This window comes from Rattus norvegicus, chromosome 16, assembly GCF_036323735.1.
Source record: "Rattus norvegicus strain BN/NHsdMcwi chromosome 16, GRCr8, whole genome shotgun sequence".
NCBI classification, from domain to species: domain Eukaryota; kingdom Metazoa; phylum Chordata; class Mammalia; order Rodentia; family Muridae; genus Rattus; species Rattus norvegicus.
In genome coordinates, this window is record NC_086034.1 from 48819860 (window position 1) to 48840124 (window position 20265).

At 37.6% G+C, this 20265-nt stretch overlaps 1 protein-coding gene across 12 annotated transcripts in view; it reads left to right on the forward strand.

Moving 5' to 3' along the window:
* Tenm3 (teneurin transmembrane protein 3) overlaps positions 1-20265 on the forward strand; it is a 2726621-nt gene that overhangs the window by 835128 nt on the left and 1871228 nt on the right. The window lies entirely within an intron of this gene.

Sequence of the window (20265 nt, forward strand, 5' to 3'; positions counted from 1 at the left end):
TTACTGAAGACCTCCTGGTAGACAAATAGCTCTGAGGTGTTGGAGAGGGTCAGGACCACATGATCTGCCCTGGGCAGAGTAGCAGACCAGAAGTTTTATGTGAATCTGGAAGAACTGATGGATCCCTGGTCTGCTGGGCTCTGTTGGGGGTGCCAGCTGGGGCAGGTACTGAGGTATCATCTCTGTCCCTGGTTATGGTAGGCCTCCTGGGAGACAGTCAGGGTATGGGGTATAGAAAAGGGTCAGGAGAGGCTGATCTGCCTAAGACTGAGTTGCAGATTGGAAGCAAATTAATGTTTTGATTTTTTTAATTGCTTTGCAACCATAACAAAAAGTTGTTGAGGAAATAAAAGTTGAACCTATCAGAAAGAGAGAATTCTGTAGTTTCAAGGGAGTGATTGTGTGAAAACCAGAGATATCAGAAGCCTTCCATGATACCTCTTCTTCTTTCTCCCAAAACAAAAGACTTCTTTTTACAAGCTTTCAGTCAGAGGGCTCAATGATTTTCCACATCACAGTGTTTATAATTCAACTGTGAGGGGTTGGGGCTTTAGCTCTGTGGTAGAGTCTTGCCTAACAAGTGCAAGGACCTGGGTTTGGTCCTCAGCTCTGGAGGAAAAAAAAGACAAAATAACTCAATTATGTTCTCTGTCACCATAAATAGTTCCCTGAACCCAGAATAGCAATCCTTTTCTAAGAGTTACATAGACTTTGAAAAATCGTAATACCTTTTAGAGGACACAACTTCAAATATCCTTAGTGGCAGAGGTTTTATACTTTTTGTTTTTAAACTTTATATTAATATAAAAAATAAAAAAATAAAAACTCCTAAATTTTTATTGTGTTCATAACTATCCCAAGAGAACCTTAAGAGGAGCCTGTCTCAATTTCACACCTGATAGTCTGTGTGAAGCATATGTCTATTGAATATGATATATTCACAATGCCTTCATTTTGATGCAGTCTACTCCCTTTCTATTTAGAGTAGATTTTCTTACATATAAAAATAGTCTCTCATAGTTCCTCATATACTTAATCTGAAATTTTACATTTTTTTCTGAATTTTGCATAGCATTTATTGCCTTATTTTTATTTTAAATTAAACTTGCTTGGATAGCGATTATTATTGACTTGATTTTGTTAAACCATTATAAATTATTCAGTGACATGATAAGTGATAGAGCATGAAGGTATTTTTCAGTTATTATTTTAAGAAGTTATTTGTTATCCACTTAGTTGTACATTTTCTTTTAATGAATAACAGGCAAATATGAAATTAACTTCCTTTAGTACAGAAGACTATTTTAGAATTTATGCACAACCTCATGGAATTTGGTGACAAATAATAAAGATTAAATTAAATACAAAAAAAATCCTCTGTTCTCAGTAAGAAATTATGTTGTTTGAATGTGTGTATGTGGCTCTAATTTTAACTTATTGCTGTTTTCTTTTTACTATAACAAAATATTTAGTATATTTTCTTTATCAAATATATAAAAATTGAATACTTAGTACATAATAATAAAATCTTCATAGTTGTTTTTATATATCGAATAGTACCAGCTATGGGAACCTCATTTAATGAGATAATAGACAAAATAAAATAATTATACACGAGCCAAGTATGATAGATAATGTCTATAATCCAAACACAGATTTAGGGTTTAAGGGCAGCCTGACGTACATAGAAATCCAGACATTACCAAACAAAATAGGTAAAATTTAAAAGTAAGTAAGTCATGTGTTCAGGCCTCTTCCATACTTTCTCTTCTATTAGTTTCTGTGTATTTGGTTTTATGTGGCAGACCTTGATCCACTGGGGCTTGAGCTTTGTACAAGGGGATAAGAATGGATCAATTTGCCAGAATATAGCAAATACATAGGCGAATGCCAGCAGCAAATCACTGAACTGAGAATGGGACCCCATTGAAGGAATCAGAGAAAGGACTGAAAGAGCTTGAAGGAGCTTGAGACCCCTTATGAACAACAATGCCAACCAACCAGAGCTTCCAGGGACTAAGTCACTACCTAAGGACTATACATGGACTGACCCTGGGGAGGGGAACACCCATAAAGATCTACCTGCCTATCTCTGTATTGATACCATACAGATTTTATCAGGATCACTCTGTAATACAGGTTGAGGTCAGGGACGGTGATTCCACCGAAGTTCTTTTATTGCTGAGAATAGTTTTTGCTATCCTGGGTTTTTGTTATTCCAAATGAACTTGCAAATTGCTCTTTCTAACTCTATGAAGAGCTGAGTTTGAATTTTGAAGGGGATTGCATTAAATCTGTAGATTGCTTTCAGCAAGATGGCTATTATTTACTATATTAATCCTGCCAATCCATGAACAAGGGAAAATTTTCCTTCTTCTGAGATCTTCTTCAATTTAAGAGCACATATAGTATGCACTTACTGATAAGTGGATATTAGCCCAAAAGCTTGTAATACTCAAGATACAATGATACAATTCATAGACCATGTAAAGCTCAAGAAAAAGGATGTCCAAAATGTGGCTGCTTTACTGTTTCTTAAATGGGGGACAAAATACTCACAGGAGGTAGAGGTTGGGAAGGACTTGGGAGGAAGAAAAGGCAGGGAGGGGAAAGGGGAGCAGGGCAGGATCAGGTATGGGAGGAGACAGGAATGATATATTGAGGGTTAGGAATTTGAACAGAGGTGTGCAACAATGGGGCTGCTAGAGGTAGCCACCAGCCAGTGCCAGATGCCAGGAAAGCAAAAGGCCCCAGGACCCAACAAAGATGAGATTAGCTTAAATGCCTAACAAATGGGAGGGAGAACCTATAGAGACCATATCCAGACGTTAGGTAAGGCCACCAATTTGGGAATGGGGCCACCCACTCATCTCCAAATTTTTATTATAGAAAGGAAATATGGGGTCAAAGTGTGGAGCAGACATTGAAGGAAAGGCCATCCAGGGACTGCCCCACCTGGGGATCTATCCCATATGCTTCCACCAAACTCAGTCACTACTGTGGATGCCAAAAAGTACATGCTAACAGGAGCCTGAAATAGCTATCTTCTGAGAGGTTCTGCTAGGGCCTGACAAAAACAGAGGCAGATGCTCACAGTCAACCAGTGGACTGAGTATGGGAACCCCAATGGAGGAGTTAGAGAAAGGACTGAAGGAGCTGAAGGAGTTTGCAACCCCACAGGAAGAACAACATCAACCAAATCGACCCCTCCCCACAGAGCTCCCAGGGATTAAATCATCACCCAAAGAGTACTCATGGAGGGACCCATGCCTCCAATACCATTATGTAACAGAGGTTGGCATTATCTGGCATCAATGGGAGAAGAGGACCTTGGTCCTATGAAGGCTTGATGACCCTTAGTGTAATGCCAGGATGGTTAGGTAGGAGTAGGTGGGAAGATGAGGGAGCACCCTCATAGAAGCATGAGGATGGGGATGAATAGAGGGGTTCCAGATGGGAAACAGGGAAAGGAGATAACGTTTGACATGTAAATACATAAAATGTCCAGTTAAAACACAAAAATACACCAGTTATTCCATTAATAATAATTGATTTATTGGTTGTCTTCTGAGATATTGTTTTTCTTTTATTTTCTAACCAGGCACAGAATTATGTTACCAGAAGTTAATATTCATTTATTTTTATTTTAGGCTTTACTTATATTTGCAACTTACTATACCATGAATCTAGCCTTATAAAAATTTTTGAAGGCTAAATGGTTGCAAGGCATGACCTGGTCTCTAAGGGGATGTTAATAATGATGGAAGATACATGTGTGTGGAAGAAAAACATTTGTGCTTTGTATTCAACTTTTGACAAATGTAAAAATTATCTGAAAATATATTCAATTTTAAAAAAACTTTCTGAGGGGAGAGGGGTTCATAATTATCACCTATTTTGAAAAGAATTATTATCTTAAATTAGAAAATAATTTCTTATCTTAATATAAGTTGAAATTGCAATTACAGAAGCTTGTAAGCCTGTGGTTTTTAAGTTAGTAATATGTAATCAACATTTCTCCAAGTCATTTCTTGGTTTTATAGCTGCTTCATTTTTAATGTTAAATAATACTACCTTGTCTTCTTTTACCAAGGTTTATTTGAGAGAGCACTAGGCTGCTCATAAGTTGGAGCAATTATAAATAGAGTTTCCATAGATACCAGTGTATACATTTTGTATGGATAAACGTTTTCAGGTTCTTTGAGTAAACAAAGTAATATTATTACTAGGACATTCAGGAAAAGTATATTTCTTATATAAATCTAGATTAGCCTGTTCTACAGGGGCAGAACCCTGTGGTATTCCTGCTCACCAGAATGTTGACCTGATGCCACAGATTCACTACTTGATATTTTCGGTGTTCCTGAATGTATTGACATCTTAGTGCCATGGAACAGTATTTCCCAGGCTTCTTTGCCTTCTCTATGTCCTTAGATGATGTAGTTAATGAAGGTTATTAGCAAAATCAGATTCATTGACTGATTTATTTGTTTAGCTTGTTTTTGAGACAGGCAATCATTTTGCATCTTAAAGTTCCCTTGAAATCACTATGTAACCTAGACAGACCACAAATTTGAGTGATATTCCAATTGGATCTTTACAAGTGGCATCACCATGTACTGATAGGTATATAACCCCCCCTCCCCCAGCACAACCCTTTTATTCCTTATTGATAAATTTTCAGAATTTATTTTTTGCATTTGGGATATCAGGTTTTTTAAAAAAACATGAACAAGTGTTTCTATTAATATAAAAAAGAATAACTGCTGGGCAGGCAAGCTATGAGACATCATCTGTTATCCAGAAGCAGACATGAGGGGAAAGAAGAGAAAAGGGCATGCCATTTATGCTGGCATGGAGATCAGATATGTGACCAACAAGAATCCAGATGGCAGGGAAGGAAGCTTTAGAGAATTGCATATTAGTCTTTTGTCAGAGATGTGACAAAATATTTGGAATGTGTCCTTCCACTTTGTGGCTTTTCTCCCATTCTTTTGCCTGTAATTTTGGCCAGCAGGATTATTTCATTCATGGGTCATGCCTTTGGTTATATTTAAAAATTACTTCAAAATTCATAGATACCTAAATCTACTCCATTGTTATTCTCTCTGGATTAAAAGTTTTGCTAGTTGGCATTCCATTTTACATTGAGTTAATCTATTTTAAGATGATTTTTATGAAGGTTAGAGTCTTTGTTGAGACTTTTTTTTCACCGAGAGGTCCAATTGTTAAAACGTACTCATTGAAAAGACTTCCTTTGCTCCATTATAGCCTCTTGGACAGTGATCAGTTCACTATCTTTGTGTGAGTCAATGGCTGGTCTTTCTGTTGTGCACTATTGATCTGCTTGTCTATTCTTTCACTATGTTGTATTGCTCTGATTACTGTGTCTCTGTGGTAAGTCATAGAGTCATCTTGTCATTTTTCTATCTTTCTGTTTCTTTAGTACTATGTTTAAGTTTCTTTATTGTGACAAATCTCTGGATTTATGTCAGTTGCAAAGAATAACCTTTAAAGCATGCTGCAATATACATTCTATGATTCCTATTGCTTTACATTTCTATGATTTAATTTGATTTGCAGTTTCAGTGTGAGGTATACATTCAGAAGACATCTTTGTAAAATTCTTAACTTCTGTCATGACCACACTTGTATTTTATAGCACTTAAATACTATGAAAGATTGATTATAAATATTTTTTATTGACAATGATGAATTGATAAACCTTACACAATTTTCAGGATATATTAATATCTTTTTACAACTCTCATCCATTTCCATAATTTTGTGGGAAAGAGAATAACAATAAATATATAGTTTGCAATTTGAAGTATTGGTAAATATCATTTATCAGACCTCAAAATATTGTTTTTAAGATTACACCTGTTGGTTTGTGATATATGTTTAACAGAGTTCATTATTGCACTCACAGGTGACAAGATAGTCTATCAACACATTTTTTTTCCATGTCTGAAAGACAGGAGTCAAACCTTGTGTATTGTGTTGTAGCAACTTTGCAGAAGGAAAGCATTGTATAAATCTCCAATCTAATTTACTCAAAGGAAGTACAAGGAAAAACGTCATGCAGGGTATTTTACATCTTCATTCTGGAGTCAACCAAACCCCATGGGGATTGATCCAATTACTTTGGCTTCATTAGCTTGAAAAGATTTTACAGGACTTAAAATTGTCACTATTGCTTACTACAAAAAGATTCATAAACAAAGGTTGATTGCCTTCACAGGCACTAAAAGGATTACTTAACCTTTTGCTTGATGCATTTTTGAACTTCAAATAAAATAGGTATCTAGTTAAGGCATTCTTAAAAATAGAGGTAGCATTTTTAAAATACCTTTTATTATATTCTTGGTGATTTTGTTCCTCTTTTGGCATAAGGAGACCATCAGAGCTGTTGGCAACGCTGAATCTTTCTTACTTGAGAGTGAAAGTTTCTAACTTCAGTTGACATCTCTTATTTATATCACAACTCTTGATATTCATACTAATTTACTAAGCCTTTTAACCTTTGAAAATGATGAGTTAAAAAACTAATTTATTTTATTTATTTATTTTATTTATTTGCATGCCCCCTCCCAGATTTCTTCACCCCATCTCCTCTTCCCTTTACCTCCAAGAGGGTGTTTCCTCACCTAACCCCACCCCCACCTAATTAAATTTTGATAAATGAGATTTTCCTCAAACACCGCTTTTGTCTTCTACAAAGCTAAGATACATTCATTAAGAGTTAATTATGTACAAAACAAAGCATTCTGGAAAATAAGACTAGACACGAAGTCTTTCACTGGGCACAGTTTTTTCACTTGTTAGGTTTATTTGAAAATATAACTTTCAGATTACCTCGGTTGAACATATATCTATTTATCTATTCAGACATTTTTACTGCTATAACAGGAATCATATTTTATTTTTATACATTAATAACTAACTACAAAACAACCACTCAACAAATGTATAGGAATAATTAGGAATGAGTGTTACAAGACATAAAATTGAGTGGAGGGTTCTGTTCTGGTTAGTGGGGTTTGTGTGTGTGTGTGTGTGTGTGTGTGTGTGTGTGTGTGTGTGTGTGTGTGTGTGTTTATGTCAACATGACGCTGGATCACCTTGGAAGAAGTGACCCACTTGAGAAATTCCTCATCAGTTTAGAGGTAAACTTGTGGGAAACCCTTTCTGGATTAATATTAGATATGGAAGAGAGATTCCACCGTAGACTCTGAATAGGTGATCCATAGAGATATAAGAAGCATAGCTGAGCATGTTCTGGTAAATAGCACCCCCCGCCCCCGCCAATGATCTGTGCTTTAGTTCCTGTCTCCATGTTCCTGGTTTGAGCTTCTGCCGTGATTTCCCTAGATGAAATACCATAATGTACAAGTAAGCCTATATAGACTATTTCCTTCCTCAGGTTGTTTCAGGTCATGGTTTTTACTACAGAAATAGATGGGAAAATAGGACGGGGGGAACAACAGGAAAAAAGCAAGCAATGCTAGCAATGGTAGCTAAATGATGGATATAGCACATTCTTTTTGTTTTCTTTTGTTTTTATTTATTTCATTTATTTATTTGTACACTCAGGATTTTATTTGCCTCCCGGTCCACCCCCGATCCCCGACTGTTCCACATCCCATACCTCCTCCCGCCCCTCCCCCAGTCTCCACAAGGATGTTCCTACCCTACCCACCCTACCCGCCCCACCAGACCTCTAAACTTCCTGGGGCCTCCAATCTCTTGAGGATTAGCTGCATCTTCTCTGACTGAACGCAGACCCGGCAGTCCTCTTCTGTATATGTGTTGGAGGCCTCATCTCAGTTGGTGTATGCTGCCTGGTTGGTGATCCAGTGTCTGAGAGATCTCAGGGGTCCAGGTTAATTGAGACTGCCGGTCCTCCTACAGGGTTGTCCTCCTCATCAGCTTCCTCCAGCTTTTCCTTAATTCAACCAGAAATGTCGGCAGCTCCTTTTAATTGAATGGGTGACATATCGACATCTGACTCTTTCAGCTGCTTGTTAGGTCTTTGGAGGGCAGTCATGATAGGTCCCTTTTTGTGAACGCCCATAGCCTCAATAATGGTGTCAGATCTTAGGGCCTCCCCTTGAGCTGGATCCCACTTTAGGCCTGTTGCTGGACCTTTTTTCCCCCCTCAGGCTCTTCTCCATTTCTATCCCTGCATTTCTTTCAGACAGGAAGAATTATGGGTCAAAGCTCTGACTGTGGGATAGCAACCCCATCCCTCACTTGATGGCACATTCTTTCATCTCACCCTCTCATGTGCTCTCTCTTCTTTCCTCCCTCACTCCCATTCTCCCTCTCACTCCCTCCATCCCTCAACCCCTCTTTCTTCCCCCCTCTCCCTCCCTCCTTTCCTTCCTCCCTCACACACACACCCTCTTTCTCTCCCTCTCCCTCTCTCTCCAGAATTTTATGTAGCCTAGGCTGACCTTGAATTAGCTAAGGATGACTTTGAATACCTGATTCTCTTAACCCACCTGCTAATATGCAAGATTAAGGGTTTTGTCACCATGCCATGCTGAATGTTACAGATTCATGATGAGAAATTATCATTTAGCCACAGAGAAGACTTATTCTCTGACATCTTAACCATGGTGTAATAAACGTAACTAAGGTAAAGGAGAACATCTAAATGAAAAAGAAAAAAGAAGAGAAAAAGAAAAAAACATAAACCTAAAATTTGGGGAGCCATATGACTGGGATTCTCACTCAATCTGCATGGTTCCTGTGAATTCAAATGAAGAAGTCCAGAAATGGCTGGAAAAATACCAAGATAAGCCATAGAGTAACATAACACTAGTAGTGAAAATGGGGACTGGAAAGGGACTACTGAGAAATGATTCTGTACATAGTGCATAGTGCACAGAGTGGTGGATCCTCCTCTTTTGTGAGATTCTCTCTGACCTTTGCACTGGTAATTTCTTGGCACGTGGCTTGCTTTGTTGCCATTTGGTTTGTTTGATTGTTTGTTTGTTTGTTCCTTTCAGAAGACATCAGTGAATTCCTTCTCATGAGGCTCTGAATTCATAACTTTCTCTTCATCAATCGATTTGGCTCTCTCAATGGCATGAACTGGATTAATTGGACTGTAGGCAAACAAGGATTATCATGACACAATTATACCCTGATCCAAAGCATCTTACGATCAACACAGTTTTCAACCAGATAATTCTTTACTTGTGTAATTAAATAAGTTGATGATGCCATATACATCAAAGAATGCCCGACAATATGATACTGAAATATAGTTGAAAATAAAAAAATGGATATTAACTTTTCAGGCTGATATTGCTTTAGGTGATATCCTATGGAACTTTTGCTACTGTGATGGGTGTGCCCATTACCAATTATCAGTTGTATAGTATCTGGAACCATCTGAGAGTTAGAAATCTGGATCTGCCTGTGGGGTATTGTCCTCATTACGTTCATTGTTATCAGAAGACTTATAATTGAGGACAGGAGTTATGACAGAAAGAATTGGGCACATATATATTGTGATTAGCTGCTTCAAGACGCTGCTTCCTTAAGAATTGTCTTTCAATTGTGAGCTAAAATAAAACCTTTCTCAATTAAGTTACTTTTGTCATCAGCAATAGGAAAAGAAGTTAAGAGAGTTATCTACCTTAAGATTATTTTTCCTTCACTGAAGAAAGGGATCTGTTATTACCAACAGACGTTACGTTTGAAAAGGATTACAAAAACTAAATTATCTAAAGCTAGAACTCATGTTCCCAGGGCTGGATTAAAACAACAGACGCTAGGGATGACATTCCTAATTCATCCTCGACCTAAAATGATGAGTTTACTTAAATATCACTTGTTGGCAGCCTACTTTAAGCAAACTGTATCTGATAGTGATGGTAAGGATACAGTTTCTGGAGTATCAAACTTGCCTTTCAAGAGAAGCATATGGGGGAGAACCTGGCTCATTATAGAGGATATTGTCTCATCAGCCATCGTATGCAATGACAGGATTCATAAGACAAATATTATGGTTCAATCTTCTGAGGCCAACAGGAAATGCAGCCAAATCCTCATTGGCAGAACAAAACCAAATGCCCTTAATGAATCCTGTTACCATGGTGACAAACTGTCAAATTATGCACTGATAGCAAAAGAGCTAGGAAACCATACCTGGAAGCCAGCTTGTCTTGTGGAAGGTGAGGAAGCAGAGTTGATGCTGGGTTCCCAACCTTCCAGTGGAGAGAGGTGACAGTGGGGTAAGCCTAGATTCTAGTGTGACCTCTTCTCCTGGAAATTTGATGTAAATCACAGAGCAGTTATGTGAATTTAGGGTCTTCTTGCTCCTTTATTTTATTTTTCTTCACTTGTATAAGGTTTTTTATTCTTCTTCAATTAGATATGTGCTGGCTTAACATGCTGGAAGTGTAGGAACATATCAAGTCACATTTTAGGGAGCAACATTTTATTGTATGTGCTGTGTACTTCTTATCAACCTCTGTAATTTAGGATGTGATTAGATAATAAGGAAATTAGCGTAACGTAAGGCTAAATTAGCCTGCATTTCATAGTTTTGCTATGGGGAGATTACAAAAAAACAATGTCTCAGATTGAACCACAAAGATCAAGTGAATCTCAGAACATCAGACATTTAATTATACATTCCCTTGACTGAATCAAGACATACAAGTGTCTGTGAAGTCCACTGAATAGCATATCCTTTTCTTCAAACACTCCTGTTGCAGGGCTGTGTGCTTCCCATCAGCTCACTAAGATTTTGTTGAGTATGTCACAAACTCTACCAAAATCAATTTTTATCTCTTCCCTTGATCCCTACCCAGATTCTGTGTGTTTCTTGTCTTGAATTCTTTTGTCTTTCTCACTAAACAAGTACTCCTCAATGCCTCTTTTTTTGTTCTATTGGATTTTTTAAAAATTTACATTTCAAATATTATCCCCTTTCCTGGTTTCCTGTTCATAAACCCCCTATCCCATTCCCCCTCCCCCCATCTTCTATGAGGCTGTTCTCCCATCCAATCACCCACCCTTTCCCGCCACCCGACTCTGACATTCTCCTATACTAGGGGGTCCAGCATTGGCAGGACCAAGTGTTTCTCCTTCTGTTGGTGCCCAACAAGGCCATCCTCTGCTGCATATGCAGCTGAGCTGTGGGTTTGTCCATGTGTACTCTTTGGGTGGTGATTTAGTCTCTGGGACCTGTGGTTGGCTGATATAGTTGTTCTTATGGGTTTACAAACCCCTTCAGCTCCTACAGTCCTTTCTCGGACTTCTCCAATGGGCCCCCATTCTCAGTTCAATGGTTGGCTGTGAACATTCACCTCTATTTGTCATGCTCTGGCAGAGCCTCTAAGGAAACAGCTATATCAGGCTCCTGTCAGCATGCACTTCTAGGCATCAACATTATTTTCTGGGATGGGTGGCTGTATGTATATGAGCTGAATCCCCAGGTGGGACAGGCTCTGAATGGCCATTCCTTCAGTCTCTGCTCTAAACTTTGTTTCTATATCTCTTCCTACAAATATTTTTGTTTCCCCTCTTAAGAAAGACTGAAGCATCCACATTTGAGTCGTCTTTCTTCTTGAGCTTCATGTGGTCTGTGGATTGTATCTTGGGTAATTCAAACTTTTGGGCTAATATCCACTAATCAGTGAGTGCATACCATGTGTACTATTTGTTTGCAAGGCAAGCATAAGGAATGAAGTGGCCAAAGAAGTGGTTCATTGTGTAAAGCACTTGCCATGCAAGCAAAAGGATTTGAGTTTCTATCTCTAGAACCTCAGAGGATACTAAGTAGGTAAGAGTTCTACCCAGTCCAATTACAGAGCAATTGGAGACAAGTAATCCATAGCAAACCTGCTAGCTAGGCTAATCAAACAGGCATACAAGGTAGAATTCAGGAGAGACACTATCAGAATACATGAGGTAGAGAAGTACCGAGGAAGAACCATTAACTTTACCTCTGACATCCATATGCATGTCTTCAGAAGTATAAGCATGCAAATGCACACAGGCACGCAAAATATACCTATGCAGACAGGCCACAAAAGAAAGAAAAAGAAAAAGAAAAAAAGAAATAAGCAACAAAAGAACCCCCCCACACACACACACAAAAGGTAATGCAGAAGTACACATGCCAGAATTTGCTACCCAAAATCTTAAGAGTTTTCTTGGAGCTAAATTTTCAAGTCACAGACATTATTTGAGGGACAGATGCACAACAAAGGATAGCAGCATTCTGGATGCCACATTCTAACACAAGTGATGTGTCCTTTTAGAAAAGATTTCTGTAGCTACCACAGCTCATCACTAACAGAATTCTTAGTGTTCTTTGTAGAGTATATTGATATTGCGTATTTCACTGACAGAAATTATATTGCAAAGAAGTGCCATGCATGTTAAGAGGTTATGTGGTAAATGTTTGACCATATTATAAGTATTCCTTTAATCACTTTGAAGGCAACATAAAATTAAACTCCTATACCCATTCATGCATTCAATTTAACAGAAGTTTTCTAGTCTTCAAATGTGTCTGGCAAGATTGAGCATTACTTGGAGTACAATGGTATTAGAGAACTAGTAAACAAAAATATTTTAAAAACATTAAGGGTGAGTTATCCAGGGAATATGAGGAAATAAAAGATATCTAAAGTCATGTTTCTGTTATTGTCCTAAAGAAATGCTATATGATCAAACACTATGCAATAAAAGATATTGTCATATAGAGAAATAAAGTATTTTTCAATATTAAAAATACCTTGATTTGGAATAATTTTAATCTTCAAAATACTATAACTCATTGCATCAATCAGGGAAAGATGCAAGTTGATTTTAAAACTGTTACATAAAGATTTGTCCTATATTAATGAAAATAAATTATCAGATTTATAAGTGTTATTAGTGTATATGTCCTAAGAAATAATATTAAAGATTTACTGATTAATATTTTTATCTACATTGTCTAAGCTTAATATTAAATAGTTGCTAGTAATTCACCCTTTAAGTAGAGTGTTTTATTTAATATCATGATATAGTAGATTTTCTTCATTGTCTAACAACTTAATATTATAAAATATGTTATCCTATATAGTTAAAAATGATTTTGACTTTATCGCAATCTTGTCAAAACAATTAATTTCATTTCATGAATTTTTTGCCTTCAAATTTAAGTTTTTATTGCTTTAAAAAATCTGGTAAAAATATATAATACTTTTGCTTATACAATGTGAGCAGGTTTGGATCTCTAAAATACAGATGTCTTTCAACAAAATAACACACTTCTAATTTTATATTAATTGCCATTTTACTACAGATGGAAATATTTTGGAATGATAAAAATTTTAAAAATGACATTGGATGTAATATTTGAAGATATTTCAAAAGGTACCTTATAGTTTTGAGGTTGACCGGAGAAGGAAAATAAAATAGACAAGCAAATTAGATGGAAGTGTATAATTATGATAAAATACCACTCATGCCAAAGTCATGTTTATCATAGTTGAGTATATTTGCTCATCTGAGGCTCCTGTCTACAAATACTCAGATGTTTGCACACATAATGGAATAATTTCAGAAACCAGAAAAATAAATGCACCCATTATCATAGTGGAAGGGAGCAACAGAGAATGGGATGTCTCAGGACAAATGATGTGATGAAGAAATGGGAAAATGGTGGGGCTGTAAGTAGTGATGTGTAGAGGAGACAGAGAGGAGAGAGGAGAATAACATAGTAATAATGTCTGAAAATTTCATAAAGAATCACACTCTTAGCTATTTCTCTAAAAGAAAAAAAAATAATACATTTAAGTCTGTATATAAATATACTAATATTTGTATATAAGTATATTTGTAAGTATACTTATATATGAATGTATATGTAAGAATGTATACTTATATATAAGTCAAAATTTTCACTTACATTATATAAATATATATGTAGAGATATATACCTGAAATTCTTCATCTAGGTTCACAATGCTTCCTCCAAGAGCCTAAGACTGTTTAACAAAAACCATAACACCAGGCATGAGTGCTGAGGTGTCTGTGAGGATAATTTAAGAGATCCCCAAACAGTAAGGCTATGATATAAGGCTAAAGGATACTTTATACATTCATATAAACCAGTGATTATATTTCTTATAAACACAAGAAACATGAACACAATGTCTGTTCCAACTAAAACATTTCACATTTTCTACTTTGTAATAAAAATTTAATTTTGCTAAGAATGGTATTTACTAATACACAGTGAACATTTGAAAATAATTTTGAGCTGGCTTTTATATTTTTTCTTTGAAGAAATAAATTAAAGCCATGATATTATAGTTATAAAAACTTTTATTTAAGAACACAAATAAATCTTTTTTTTTTATTAACTTGAGTATTTCTTATATACATTTCAAGTGTTATTCCCTTTCCCGGTTTCCGGACAAACATCCCCCTCCCCCCTCCCCTTCCTTATGGGTGTTCCCCTCCCAACCCTCCCCCCATTGCCGCCTTCCCCCCATAGTCTAGTTCACTGGGGGTTCAGTCTTAGCAGGACCCAGGGCTTCCCCTTCCACTGGTGCTCTTACTAGGATATTCATTGCTACCTATGGGGTCAGAGTCCAGGGTCAGTCCATGTATAGTCTTTAGGTAGTGGCTTAGTCCCTGGAAGCTCTGGTTGCTTGACATTGTTGTACTTTTGGGGTCTCGAGCCCCTTCAAGCTCTTCCAGTTCTTTCTCTGATTCCTTCAACGGGGGACCTATTCTCAGTTCAGTGGTTTGCTGCTGGCATTCGCCTCTGTATTTGCTGTATTCTGGCTGTGTCTCTCAGGAGCGATCTACATCCGGCTCCTGTCGGTCTGCACTTCTTTCCTTCATCCATCTTGTCTAATTGGGTGGCTGTATATGTATGGGCCACATGTGGGGCAGGCTCTGAATGGGTGTTCCTTCAGTCTCTGTTTTAATCTTTGCCTCTCCCTTCCCTGCAAGGGTATTCTTTTTCCTCATTTAAAGAAGGAGTGAAGCATTCACATTTTGATCATCCGTCTTGAGTTTCGTTTGTTCTAGGGATCTAGGGTAATTCAAGCATTTGGGCTAATAGCCACTTATCAATGAGTGCATACCATGTATGTCTTTCTGTGATTGGGTTAGCTCACTCAGGATGATATTTTCCAGTTCCAACCATTTGCCTACGAATTTCATAAACTCGTTGTTTTTGATAGCTGAGTAATATTCCATTGTGTAGATGTACCACATTTTCTGTATCCATTCCTCTGTTGAAGGGCATCTGGGTTCTTTCCAGTTTCTGGCTATTATAAATAAGGCTGTGATGAACATAGTGGAGCACGTGTCTCTTTTATATGTTGAGGCATCTTTTGGGTATATGCCCAAGAGAGGTATAGCTGGATCCTCAGGCAGTTCAATGTCCAATTTTCTGAGGAACCTCCAGACTGATTTCCAGAATGGTTTTACCAGTCTGCAATCCCACCAATAATGGAGGACTGTTCCTCTTTCTCCACATCCTCGCCAGCATCTGCTGTCACCTGAGTTTTTGATCTTAGCCATTCTCACTGGTGTGAGGTGAAATCTCAGGGTTGTTTTGATTTGCATTTCCCTTATGACTAAAGATGTTGAACATTTCTTTAGGTGTTTCTCAGCCATTCGGCATTCCTCAGCTGTGAATTCTTTGTTTAGCTCTGAACCCCATTTTTTAATAGGGTTATTTGTTTCCCTGCGGTCTAACTTCTTGAGTTCTTTGTATATTTTGGATATAAGGCCTCTATCTGTTGTAGGATTGGTAAAGATCTTTTCCCAATCTGTTGGTTGCCGTTTTGTCCTAACCACAGTGTCCTTTGCCTTACAGAAGCTTTGCAGTTTTATGAGATCCCCTTTGTCGATTCTTGATCTTAGAGCATAAGCCATTGGTGTTTTGTTCAGGAAATTTTTTCCAGTGCCCATGTGTTCCAGATGCTTCCCTAGTTTTTCTTCTATTAGTTTGAGTGTGTCTGGTTTGATGTGGAGGTCCTTGATCCACTTGGACTTAAGCTTTGTACAGGGTGATAAGGATGGATTGATCTGCATTCTTCTACATGTTGCCCTCCAGTTGAACCAGCACCATTTGCTGAAAATGCTATCGTTTTTCCATTGGATGGTTTTGGCTCCTTTGTCAAAAATCAAGTGACCATAGGTGTGTGGGTTCATTTCTGGGTCTTCAATTCTATTCCATTGGTCTATCTGTCTGTCTCTGTACCAATACCATGCAGTTTTTATCACTATTGCTCTGTATTACTGCTTGAGTTCAGGGATAGTGATTCCCCCTGAAGTCCTTTTATTGTTGAGGATAGCTTTAGCTATCCTGGGTTTTTTGTTATTCCAGATGAATTTGCAAATTGTTCTGTCTAACTCTTTGAAGAATTGGATTGGTATTTTGATGGGGATTGCATTGAATCTGTAGATTGCTTTTGGTAAAATGGCCATTTTTACTATATTAATCCTGCCAATCCATGAGCATGGGAGATCTTTCCATCTTCTGAGGTCTTCTTCAATTTCTTTCCTCAGTGTCTTGAAGTTCTTATTGTACATATCTTTTACTTGCTTGGTTAAAGTCACACCAAGGTACTTTATATTATTTGGGTCTATTATGAAGGGTGTCGTTTCCTAATTTCTTTCTCGGCTTGTTTCTCTTTTGTATAGAGGAAGGCAACTGATTTATTTGAGTTAATTTTATACCCAGCCACTTTGCTGAAGTTGTTTATCAGCTTTAGTAGTTCTCTGGTGGAACTTTTGGGATCACTTAAATATACTATCATGTCGTCTGCAAATAGTGATATTTTGCCCTCTTCTTTTCCGATCTGTATCCCCTTGATCTCCTTTTGTTGTCTGATTGTTCTGGCTAGAATTTCAAGAACTATATTGAATAAGTAGGGAGAGAGTGGGCAGCCTTGTCTAGTCCCTGATTTTAGTGGTATTGCTTCAAGTTTCTCTCCATTTAGTTTAATGTTAGCAACTGGTTTGCTGTATATGGCTTTTACTATGTTTAGGTATGGGCCTTGAATTCCTATTCTTTCCAGGACTTTTATCATGAAGGGGTGTTGAATTTTGTCAAATGCTTTCTCAGCATCTAATGAAATGATCATGTGGTTCTGTTCTTTCAGTTTGTTTATATGATGGATCACGTTGATGGTTTTCCGTATATTAAACCATCCCTGCATGCCTGGGATGAAGCCTACTTGATCATGGTGGATGATTGTTTTGATGTGCTCTTGAATTCGGTTTGCCAGAATTTTATTGAGTATTTTTGCGTCGATATTCATAAGGGAAATTGGTCTGAAGTTCTCTTTCTTTGTTGGGTCTTTGTGTGGTTTAGGTATAAGAGTAATTGTGGCTTCATACAAGGAATTCGGTAGGGCTCCATCTGTTTCAATTTTGTGGAATAGTTTGGATAATATTGGTATGAGGTCTTCTATGAAGGTTTGATAGAATTCTGCACTAAACCCGTCTGGACCTGGGCTCTTTTTGGTTCGGAGACCTTTAATGACTGCTTCTATTTCCTTAGGAGTTATGGAGTTGTTTAACTGATTTATCTGTTCCTGATTTAACTTCGATACCTGGTATCTGTCTAGGAAATTGTCCATTTCCTGAAGATTTTCAAGTTTTGTTGAATATAGGTTTTTATAGTAAGATCTGATGATTTTTTGAATTTCCTCTGAATCTGTAGTTATGTCTCCCTTTTCATTTCTGATTTTGTTAATTTGGACGCACTCTCTGTGTCCTCTCGTTAGTCTGGCTAAGGGTTTATCTATCTTGTTGATTTTCTCAAAGAACCAACTTTTGGTTCTGTTGATTCTTTCTATGGTCCTTTTTGTTTCTACTTGGTTGATTTCAGCTCTGAGTTTGATTATTTCCTGCCTTCTACTCCTCCTGGGTGTATTTGCTTCTTTTTGTTCTAGAGCTTTTAGGTGCGCTGTCAAGCTGCTGACATATGCTCTTTCCTGTTTCTTTCTGCAGGCACTCAGCGCTATGAGTTTTCCTCTTAGCACAGCTTTCATTGTGTCCCATAAGTTTGGGTATGTTGTACCTTCATTTTCATTAAATTCTAAAAAGTTTTTAATTTCTTTCTTTATTTCTTCCTTGACCAGGTTATCATTGAGTAGAGCATTGTTCAATTTCCACGTATATGTGGGCATTCTTCCCTTATTGTTATTGAAGACCAGTTTTAGGCCGTGGTGGTCTGATAGCACGCATGGGATTATTTCTATCTTTCTTTACCTGTTGAGGCCCGTTTTTTGACCAATTATATGGTCAATTTTGGAGAAAGTACCATGAGGAGCTGAGAAGAAGGTATATCCTTTTGCTTTAGGATAGAATGTTCTATAAATATCCGTTAAGTCCATTTGGCTCATGACTTCTCTTAGTCTGTCGACATCACTGTTTAATTTCTGTTTCCATGATCTGTCCATTGATGAGAGTGGGGTGTTGAAATCTCCCACTATTATTGTGTGAGGTGCAATGTGTGTTTTGAGCTTTAGTAAGGTTTCTTTTACCTATGTAGGTGCCCTTGTATTTGGAGCATAGATATTTAGGATTGAGAGTTCATCTTGGTGGATTTTTCCTTTGATGAATATGAAGTGACCTTCCTTATCTTTTTTGATGACTTTTAGTTGGAAATTGATTTTATTTGATATTAGAATGGCTACTCTAGCTTGCTTCTTCTGACCATTTGCTTGGAAAGTTGTTTTCCAGCCTTTCACTCTGAGGTAGTGTCTGTCTTTGTGTCTGAGGTGTGTTTCCTGTAGGCAGCAGAATGCAGGGTCCTGGTTGCGTATCCAGTTTGTTAATCTATGTCTTTTTATTGGGGAGTTGAGGCCATTGATATTGAGAGATATTAAGGAATAGTGATTATTGCTTCCCGTTATATTCATATTTGGATGTGAGGTTATGTTTGTGTGCTTTCATTCTCTTTGTTTTGTTGCCAAGACGATTAGTTTCTTGCTTCTTCTAGGGTATAGGTTGCCTCCTTATGTTGGGCTTTACCATTTATTATCCTTTGTAGTGCTGGATTTGTAGAAAGATATTGTGTAAATTTGGTTTTGTCATGGAATATCTTGGTTTCTCCATCAATGTTAATTGAGAGTTTTCCTGGATACAGTAACCTGGGCTGGCATTTGTGTTCTCTTAGGATCTGTATGACATAAGTCCAGGATCTTCTGGCCTTCATAGTTTCTGGCGAGAAGTCTGGTGTGATTCTGATAGGTCTCCCTTTATATGTTACTTGACCTTTTTCCCTTACTGCTTTTAATATTCTTTCTTTATTTTGTGCGTTTGGTGTTTTGACAATTATGTGACGGGAGGTGTTTCTTTTCTGGTCCAATCTATTTGGAGTTCTGTAGCCTTCTTGTATGTCTATGGGTATCTCTTCTTTTAGGTTAGGGAAGTTTTCTTCTATGATTTTGTTGAAGATATTTACTGGTCCTTTGAGCTGGTAGTCTTCACTCTCTTCTATACCTATTATCCTTAGGTTTGATCTTCTCATTGAGTCCTGGATTTCCTGTATGTTTTGGACCAGTAGCTTTTTCCACTTTACATTATCTTTGACAGTTGAGTCAATGATTTCTATGGAGTCTTCTGCTCCTGAGATTCTCTCTTCCATCTCTTGTATTCTGTTGGTGAAGCTTGTATCTACAGCTCCTTGTCTCTTCTTTTGGTTTTCTATATCCAGGGTTGTTTCCATGTGTTCTTTCTTGATTGCTTCTATTTCCATTTTTAATTCCTTCAACTGTTTGATTGTGTTTTCCTGGAATTCTTTCAGGGATTTTTGTGTCTCCTCTCTATGGGCTTCTACTTGTTTATTTATGTTTTCCTGGAATTCTTTCAGGCATTTTTGCGATTCCTCTCTGTAGGCTTCTACTTGTTCTCTAAGGGAGTTCTTCACGTCTTTCTTGAAGTCCTCCAGCATCATGATCAAAAATGATTTTGAAACTAGACCTTGCTTTTCTGGTGTGTTTGGATATTCCATGTTTGTTTTGATGGGAGAATTGGGCTCCGATGGTGCCATGTAGTCTTGGTTTCTGTTGCTTGGGTTCCTGCACTTGCCTCTCGCCATCAGAATATCTCTAGTGTTACTTTGTTCTGCTATTTCTGACAGTGGCTAGACTGTCCTATAAGCCTGTGTGTCAGGAGTGCTGTAGACCTGTTTTCCTCTCTTTCAGTCCGTTATGGGGACAGAGTGTTCTGCTTTCGGGCGTGTAGTTTTTCCTCTCTACAGGTCTTCAG